Source organism: Pteropus vampyrus, unplaced genomic scaffold (genome assembly GCF_000151845.1).
Source record: "Pteropus vampyrus isolate Shadow unplaced genomic scaffold, Pvam_2.0 Scaffold57, whole genome shotgun sequence".
In the NCBI taxonomy this organism is placed as follows: Eukaryota; Metazoa; Chordata; class Mammalia; order Chiroptera; family Pteropodidae; genus Pteropus; species Pteropus vampyrus.
Genome location: NW_011888838.1, coordinates 3,733,620 through 3,743,858, shown reverse-complemented (window position 1 = coordinate 3,743,858; position 10,239 = coordinate 3,733,620).

Here is a 10,239-nt window from a genome sequence, read left to right as displayed (position 1 = left end):
TGGGTCTGTACGGAACTTGTACACACTTTTTTCCCTTGTCATTATTCCCTACACAATACAGTATAACAACCATTTAAATAGCATTTACATTATATTAGATATTATAAGTAATATAGAGGTGAGTTTATATGAGAGGAAACACATAGCTTATATGCAAATACTATACCATTTTGCATAAGGGACTTGAGCATCCACGGATTTGGTATTCACAGGAGTCCTGGAACCAGTATCAGCAGATACCAAGGGATGACTACATCTAAGATGAATTAGATAGACTTACAAACATTACATAGAAATAGTCATCTGTCTCTCTATTGATCAATTGATCTATCATCTATCTATTTATTTATCACTTCTTTATTAACATAGTAAATAAAAAGATCTAATGCCATTAACAATTACCACCATTGCAAAATAGGAACATTAAATCATATTTCAAGATCTGTAGAAAAACTAATTTAATGTGAAATTACTATCTTTCATTTTCAATGATAAGTCGTAGATACTACTCATACTAATATGGTGTGTTGCCTCTATTTACAGCTGAAGAAAACACTAAATTTCACTTATACTTTAGTAGAAATAAAGTGTAATTATTTTTCCATCTGTGATTATCAGCTCATTATTCTCAGACTTTTTGACTATTGTTTATGGACTGTGTGTTAGGAATCAGTGATTATACTGAGTGCCTGATTTTTCATTGTACCGGATATCTGCTATTCGAATGAACATAACAAATTTTTTTCTTTAGAGGAATTTATCATCTAGCAGAAAAAAAGCTAGAACTGCAATGAGATAGCTCTGATAAATGCAATAGTAGAGGCATGTGCTAAGGAAGTACACATGGAAGAGGATATTGTATGAAACACAAAACATGAGGACATTAATGATAATATTATAAATATATAGGAATCCACAGTACAAGGAATTGAAAGAGACATACATTCCAGATCTAAGCAATAACAAAAATGTAAAGACCCAGAGACATGGCAATTAACATTATATTGCATGTTTTATTGTTAGTATTGTTCCTGTACTATATCTTTTCTATATCATATTATGAATTTGCTATTAAGTTTTTCTTCAAGAGCAAGTGAAAAAAATCAGCATGTGATGTTTGTTTTATTTTATCATATATTTAAATACTCATCTCTGCTATATTAAGACAATTTTAGAAAGAGTGATTTTTTCTCTTTTATCATTATAAAGATAAATTTCACTTCTATCTAGGGTAGACTAGGTTGTATGAAACAAAATGTTCTTCCAAGTTACTGAAACATTTGACTGTTGAGCAAGATCCCAGAGAGATGTAAACAGAGGTTTTTTGTTTGTTTGTTTGTTTTTTTAACTTTGCTTAATTTTGGTCTGTATAAGCAAAACCAACCAACTAATCAACCTTTACTACCATAAACAACAACAAAAACAACAAAAACAACACAAATCTAACAAAACAAACTAAACACCAACCAATAGGACAGTTGCGATTTTAAAAGAAATGTCAATCAAATCAACGGTATTAACTTCTTTGGCAAAAACAATGCTGAATAACCGTTTATCATACTGATAAGAGGCAAACTTTTGATTATTAATTCTCTCCAATGATCATGTAGCTCATAAAGGTACCTACTGCAGAAGAGTAGCTAAGACTCACAAGTAGATATGGAAAAAACTGGTAGAGTGGAATATACCAGAATTTCATTTACACTTAAAATGAACTGGTCAATAGAATAACTTTGGATGGGTGTTTAAACAGATAAAGAGCTAAACATGAAGGTAACTGACAGAAGAAATATGTATTGTACTCTTAATTTCTCCCTTCCAATGACTCTACAACACCTCATTTATAACTCATTTATAAGTTAACTAGATGTAAAACTGATGTTTTATATATTTCAATTGTAATTATTTACTCCTCTATTTACTCCTCTATTCTACTCTTATTAGTTTTCTGAGATTTTAAACTCCTTTCCCTCTTTATCTTTCTCCTTCCCTTATTTGCTTTATCTTTCATTTTTTTCTTTCCTATTAAAATCTGTATTAATATTTTCAGAAACTATTATTCTCAATAAAATATTATATTCCACATCATTGCAATTCTTCCAAATATTTTAACACAACAGTTTTTGGCTAATTCCTGTTGCGGATTAGATACCATTCAAAAGAGGAAATAAAAACTAATAATTGAATAACCATTTGTCTTTTTCATAGATGTAGCCTTAAGATATGCAATAGTGCTTAAAATTTTATGATTTTAGATAATGGTGAAATATCACTTTTGTTAATTTACTATAACTTTCATAACACCTGGCTTAGTTTTCTAACTCTACATTCATTCAGTGTATTAATCTCTAGTTATTACCTCTATATTTTCTCAATACTAGGTCATATGATCACAGTTGCACATGAATTTAAGATGTTGCTTTTAATTACTTAACAAATTAACTCTTCAACATGTAGAAATTTCTGATTTTAATTCTCGTACACTTCCTCCAAATAATTTTTTTTTTTTTACTTCTCTCACTCCTATACTTTCTCTCTGTCTCTGTTTCCCTATCTCTCTCTTTGTCTCTTCTCTCTTTATCTCATTCTCTTTCTCTTTTAGTAGGAGTAGTATAGCAAAAAAGAAAGAAAAATCAGATATAGAGGAACAAATGAGTATGCTGGAGAAAAAGAAGAATTTGAGCTGGAAAGGAGGTGGGAGAGATTAGGCCTACACATTAAGGTTAATTATACAACTACTTTTATTAATTTCTTTTCACCGATGATTTATTATTCTCTCTTCATTTTACCATTATAGATTATTTTCTCTGCCGTAACACACATCGGCTGTGGACTCATTGAAATATGGCCTTTTTTCTTCCTGTAAATACTCAGTATAACTACAAAAAAGTAAAAATCAACAATAAATACAAAAAAATAATAAATTTAAAAATAGATAATCAAGTGGATAAAGGTATATTATATATGTCAGTACAAATTGATGTCTTCAGTATCCAACTGAGATTTTGCATCACTATTTAACTTCTGATCACTTTCCCCTTCAGCTGCTAATTCAGATTTTTAACTTAATCTAAAAATCTCAAACCTGGGAGCTCATTCTCATCTCATTCTATTTTAATTATCAGTAGAGAAATTTGCTTGCTAATTTACAGAATATCAATAGCATTAAGCAAAACTTCCTCAATTCCTTTTCTTGACATATACATCCATCTTAATTTTCTTCTTTCCACCATCATATAATTTTTGTTGTTTTTGTTTTGGTTAAAGAAGGAATCAGTGTTTGTGTTTTCTCTCTTCAAAGTCTAGGCTTCCTGATTCACTCTTCTAACTTTAACTTCAACCTCACCTCTAGTTATCTTTTTTTTTTTTAATTTAATGTAAAAATAGAACATTTCAATTAGTACTAGTAAACTTACCATCTTTATTTAGCTCTTATATGATTTCTCTTCCCACATAATTTTTACACTTCCCTTACTATCTCCTGCTTTAGTAATCAAATTCATATAATGTCATTTATACAATAGCATTGCATAACACTTTGATTAAGATATCTAACCATTTTTATATTGCTAATTCCACTGAAAATGTCTGTTCTCTTGATTTCTCAGGACCATCTTTTGATTCTTAAAAATACTCTACTTTATGATATAATCACTCTGTCTTTTACATTTTTCCTTCTTTATCATACCTTATCAAATATCTTTTGTAAGTCCATCTTCCAATATTTTATTAAATGTCAGTATGTTTTTTGCCTTCTTAGCAGTAATGGAATTCAACCCATTGTTTTCTCTTTCACTTATAACTTGATGAATCCCAATCTAGACCTCTAAGTTGACCTAAAAATAGATATTCGGTGTCTAATGAACAGCATCAGCCTTTTTATCATATCAAGTAATGAAGACCCAAAGATGGACAAAAACAGATGTTTATTCTTGTATCCATGAATTATACAGAAAGATATTAAAATAAATAGCCACTCAACTAAATTCACAATTCAAACTGGAGTAAGTGCTATGAAGAGATTCATGGTGACAGGAAGTTTTGAGTAAGATAGTTTGACCTTGTCAACTATGTGTGGAAAGCCCTTCCTAATGAAATAAAATAATTTGAATCTTAAGGCTCAGTAGGCACAAACTTGGCAAAAGAAGAAAAGATTTCCACACAGGGCAGAGCAACATGTGCAAGGACTCTGTGATAGGACAGAATACTGCACCATAATGCAATTATGTGTTTAATGTAGTTGGAATGGTGAGAGTTAAGAGGTATTTTTGTTGCAAGGTAAAGAGGATAGAGGTAGGTACAAGAATATAAAGTTATATTAAGTTTTTAATTTTTATTATTAACAGACCAATAGTAAATAATTAAAAATATTTATTACAACAGTTATCTTGTATGGATATCTAAATTAAAGACTTTTGCCTTCGTGTAGACATCAGATGGATGTACAAGAAGGACAATAAATAATATCTAGTGGCTATCCTTATAGACTGGTATGGGGAATATCCATTTCTATTTGGATAGAGAAGGGTTCAGGGATCCAGAGAAATCTACATTTATTTGTAACATATTTAGAAGTTTCTATTGAGATGATGTAGTGATAAGTAAGATATAGACAGTGAAGCTAAGTTAAAGATGTCATCAAGTTATTAATATCACATAATTGGATTGTTAATCATGGTTTATTTGTGTGAGAATAGAATTCTTGGAGATTATATATATATATATATATAATAGAGGTGAGATATCTGGGAAATCTGGATAAACTAGTAAATTATTTTCAGACAGTAAACATGGGCATTTTTATGATTGCTTGGGCAAATATTTTTTAGCTAATATATTGAGAAAAGAGACAAAGACAGAAACTTCAGGGATTCAATCGGTGTTAGAGGAAAAAAAAAATTTATAAAGGAAAGATGGAAGTAGCAACTAAAGAAGATAAAATAGATCATGAAAACATAAAAGAAAAATGATAAATGTTGCCAAGAAGGTAAAGATCGATAAATGAATTTCTTGTTTAGTATTATTGTTCTTATAGGAACTATTTCATTGGAAGTGATAAAAATACTTAATACAGGCATAATACTTCATATGTGTAGTTGCTGTTCTAAGCACATTAAATATATTGTCATTTAATTTTTAGAACAAGATATGAGGTACACACTATTATAACACTACACAGATGACAAAATTATGGTATAGAAACTTTAAGCATGTTATGTAAGGTAAAATGGTTAGTAAATAGTTGGAATTTGGATATAAGCATTCTGTCTGAGTCCATGATTATGTGTGATAACAGGAATAACAGTTTGGATCAAGAAGCGATAAGATGTGATGAAAGTAAAATGCAGATATAGATAATTCTTCTGGAGCAAAGTGAGCCATGTATTTCAGTAAATGTAAATGAATATTGACTATAGTAAAGTAGCAATAATGTCTGGTGAATTTAACATGTAAAAATAATTAAAAACATACATAAAAATAACGTATAAGTCAGAGGGTGTTATATGTAGTTGAAGTGTTCTAAGGTCTTTGTATTCCTAAGAAATGTATATTTGCTTTTTATTCAAATACAGCAAGTAATTTTTAGATCAAATACTAAAATATTTGCAAAGAAAAACATAAGTATCAAGCAAATGGTGGGTCTGGATAAAATTCAACAAAAAACTAGAGTAGAAGGATAAATAAAGAACAAGGAAGTCAAATGGAAAAGAAAAACAATGATAGATTTCATCTCATTTATTCATTAAATGTAATTGGACTCCATCTCTAGAAAAGATGTAATAGGCAGAAGCAAGGCAAGGATTCCTTTGCCACACAGAAATATCAGGTAATTTACAAAAAAAAAAAAAATCACAATTTTAATTACATTCGAGAATTATAGAAGCAACAGTAAAATAAAATTCCCAAGAAAGAAGTCTTTCCTGAGTGTGATGATATCATTGGCTAATTGCTTCTAAGAATACTTCTTGGTGTAATGTTAGGGCTTTTAAAGATAAGTGGATCTATCGGGGAAAATGCAGCAATTTATATTAATCTCTTACAAAATAAGTCAGTAAAAATTATAGTAATATTCTTTTTTCTTTTACAACAAAATCATTCCTTTTTCCTATATCAAATATTGTCATGGGTTGGGGTATGAATCAAGTACTGTAATTCCTCATTTATCCTTGATAGGTTTTTGGAAACTGTGACTTTAAACAAAACAAGTATAACAAAATGAATTTTACAATATGTTAATTGATGTGCCTATCCCATATTTCTGGTCACAAAAACATCACCAAACTTCTAAATAAAAACCCAAAACACTTCTAATATTAAATATTGAAATGAATGTGAGTTATACATTAAGAAAGATTAATAAACCACAATAATTATTTTCCAACCCACTTATTCCAGTTTAGGGTTGCCGATTGCCAGAGCTTGTTTGGGCAACTCAGTACACAAAGTGGAAACCAGACCTGGACAGGATGCCCTTTCATCACAGAGTACATTCATGCACACTCACACTCATGCCAATGTACCTAATGTTCACATCTTTGGGGTGGGAGAGAAAACCCACACAGGCATGAGGAGGACATACAAACTCTATACAGACAGTGGCCCCAGCTGGGAATCAGTATTTTTTTTCTCATCAACTTTATAACAACATGACACTGAGCAAACCAATGTTATTTGAGGACATGCTATATCAGGTCTCAGTTAATTGTGGATTCCAAGTTTTTTTATGCATAGCTATCTAAGATTTTTTTTTTACTGTTTTTACTTAAGTGTTCTATGTAAATAAGCATAGAAAAACATAAATGGGAAAATATCCAGTGAATTAAATCAAACTGATATAGCTAATGATGTGCTTTCAACAAACCACTTCACTAGTTGAATCAATTATCATATAATTTGCTCTCTTTATTTTTTTAATTGAAAACTTTAATCTGATTTCTGCAGTAAGAATGTAAAAATAGAGGGAAATAAGTGAAAAGTAAATGTGACTTAAAATAAAACATCACCTATCCAATTGGAACACTGACATTTGTAAATAATTTGTTGGAGAATATTTGGTATAGGAAAAGCACAACAAACGATACATAAATCTAAAATCGGCTAACACCAGAAAAAGAGAAATGGTTAATTAGGGGATTGAGCATATAAAGGTTATATAAAGACAATTTAACTGCTCAAAATTCACTGAATATAGGTATACATGCCACTTTTCATTTGTAAGCATATCGATTTGGTTTCTTGAATTGCTATGCAATTTTATGAGGAAGTTTTGTATGTATATTATTTTTAATTTATCAAAGCATGAAACTATGAAATATTTATTTCATTCTTTTAAAATTATAGCACTGAAATAGTCTCAATTACAAAATATTTTATTGTGAATATTTCTATTTTAAAAAGTTACAAAAATAATTTCTGAATAACCTATAAACAGATTCCCAAAATGATGTGATATTTCCTTAATTAACTTATAATTTGTTCTCTTTTTCCTCTTTCTCTTATTAATATCGGGATGTGTGTACACATGTGTTTATATATGTATATAGTTATTCTGTAAATACTACAATAAATATATTTTAAAAACAAGGAAAGTCTTACAAAACCATAGAACAATTATAAAATTTCAAAACTGACATAAATGTAGTCCTATAATTTTATGTATAGACTCTGTTCACATTTTTCTAAAGGGCTTATTTATTTCTTCTAATGGAAGATCCAAAGTAAGATATTACATTTTTTATTGTTAAAAAAAGATATATGCTAAGAAAAAAAAAGAAGACAGAATTTTCTATAGGTCTACACATAGAGCTATCAATCATTGCAGATTGTGCATGTGCATGTAAAACTGAAAGGCATTATAATTATACATAATTCATTCATAAATACTGAATTACATAAAAATAAATAAAATAAATAAAAGCTAATTTATGATGCAAAAAAATAGATTTACAAGGACTATTTGTAAAACTTTTAGAAGAATGCATGGGAAAAAAAACTCTTATGTCCTTGGGTTAGGCAACAATTTCTAAGAAATTGAACCCAAAACAGAATATATCATTGGAATTGAAAAAATATGTACATGCTCTTCCAAAGACGTTGATAGAAGAATAAAGAGACAGAGAAAATGTTGAAATATCACATGTGTGATAAAGGACATATCAAGAATACATAAAGACATTTCAAAATTCAATTAAAGACTCCAAACAACCCAATAAATGATAAGTAAAAGATCTGGAAAAAAATCACTTTACAAGGAAGATATATGTATTGGAGATAAGCACGTGAAAAGAGACCAAAATTAATAATCATTAGGAAAATTTAAATTACAACCACTGTGAGATGGAGAGCTATAGTGAGAGCAAGAGATTGAGGGAATTGATGAGACAAGTAGCTGGGGAAATGGAATTTATTGGTGAATGTAGTTAAAGGGCATAAAGGAGATTTTTATTCTCACATTTTTGATAAATTGTAATTTTATCTAAATAAAAGATTACAAAAAGATTTTTCAGAAAAACTGATAATTAAACCCATAAAATAATACTTTCTTAATGATTAAACTGTACATGATTAAAGAAAGATGTAATAATAGTTCTACTTCTCTACATCTCGACATCCTCTTTTCTTTTGTAAGATAATTGCTCATCTCATTTTTATGGACACACTGCTTTCTTATTTTAAATTAATTACCTTGAGATCATTCATTCACTTCACAGCATTCCATAACACTTTCCTCTGTTTTAATATTGCTAATCTATCATAATCAACTTAATTTATTTTAATGTTTAAATTTGACTTGGGAATTACCAAATGTATTACATCTGACTTCTTTTTTTCCTCTTACTCACTATGCCATTTTTGATTTTGTACACTATTGCACTGGGAGCACTCCTGTAGTTATTAGTAGTGATATGAGATATTTTATCACTGAACTATTAGGAGAAAAAACATAATTTGAGAATATGTAAAAGTAAAAGCATGATGTCAAATAAGTAATAATTTTACAATTAATTTTCATATTGCAGAAGTGTTCAAGTATTATTTCAAAATTATTAACAATTATTTTGATAAAAGGCATCCACTTAAATATTAAACACGAAAACTAAATTTCTGCTGACTTATTATTAGAATTAGGTATTTGCACCAGGCTGAGAGAAAGGGGGACTTCTTCTGAAGCCCCAAAGCAGAGGGCGATATTCCACAATGTTTTTGGTTTTTTTTTTTTAACTAGATTTGATTAATTTGTATTTGCCTATAACATCCTATTGAGTAGAAATAATTCCTAGGATTTCCTTAAAAAGCGGGGACATCTGGGTGGAATCATTTATGGAGATTTCATAATGAAAAAGAATGTAATACATTGAGAAACATGAAGAAATAAGTCAATTTAAGGTTAATTCTGTCAAAACCGATGGTTAAAAAATGTTGAAAAACTGTAAATCAAAACATCAGATTTAAAAGTGGGAGATTTATACTGAACCTATAAGTACTGGACCTTTCTTATAAAAGATCACTAATCATTTTCTCTGGCCTGAAGTTAGAGTCTAAAAAGAGTTAGGCCAGGATTAATTCTTGGAAGAAGAGAGTCCAGAAACCAGTAACTAAACTGTAAGGTGGTGTTTCAATTCAGGTACTCCCAGAAATGAAGCCAGACACAAGGAATTGAGTGAATAATTTATTTGGTAGGTCAAGTCCACATAAAGATGATAATCAGAAAGTCAGCAAATGAGGGCAGCCAAAAAAGTATTAGATGGAGCTTAGTGTCGGTAACTAGAGTTAGTTCCAATTATTGTCCTATTCTTATCTTGACATATTCTAACACACTAGTAAAATGGGTATTTTAAATGGCATACATTTATTCAGATTTTCAAATGTCATTCCAAAACTGTATTAAATAATATTCTAACTGATGTTTAAATTTGCACACTACAGAGAAATACAAATCTATCTTTTAATTGAACAAAAACTTTTTGGAGTTAAGAGCTGATACAACCTCTGAGTGAGTGAGGATCATATTAGACTATTGGGAAGCTTAACTATTTCCATAGATGTCTGTGCATAATTTCTGAATGGAATCCATTTATAGATGACAAATTATCTCATTTAAACAAGGAGTACTAAAAATTTGAAACTACACTATGATCAATATGGCCATTTGGTATTGTATTCTGACATAAACATAAACTTGCTTATCATTCTCAAATTCTCTTAACTACAATTGTCTGGTCTCAGTATTTTACTGAA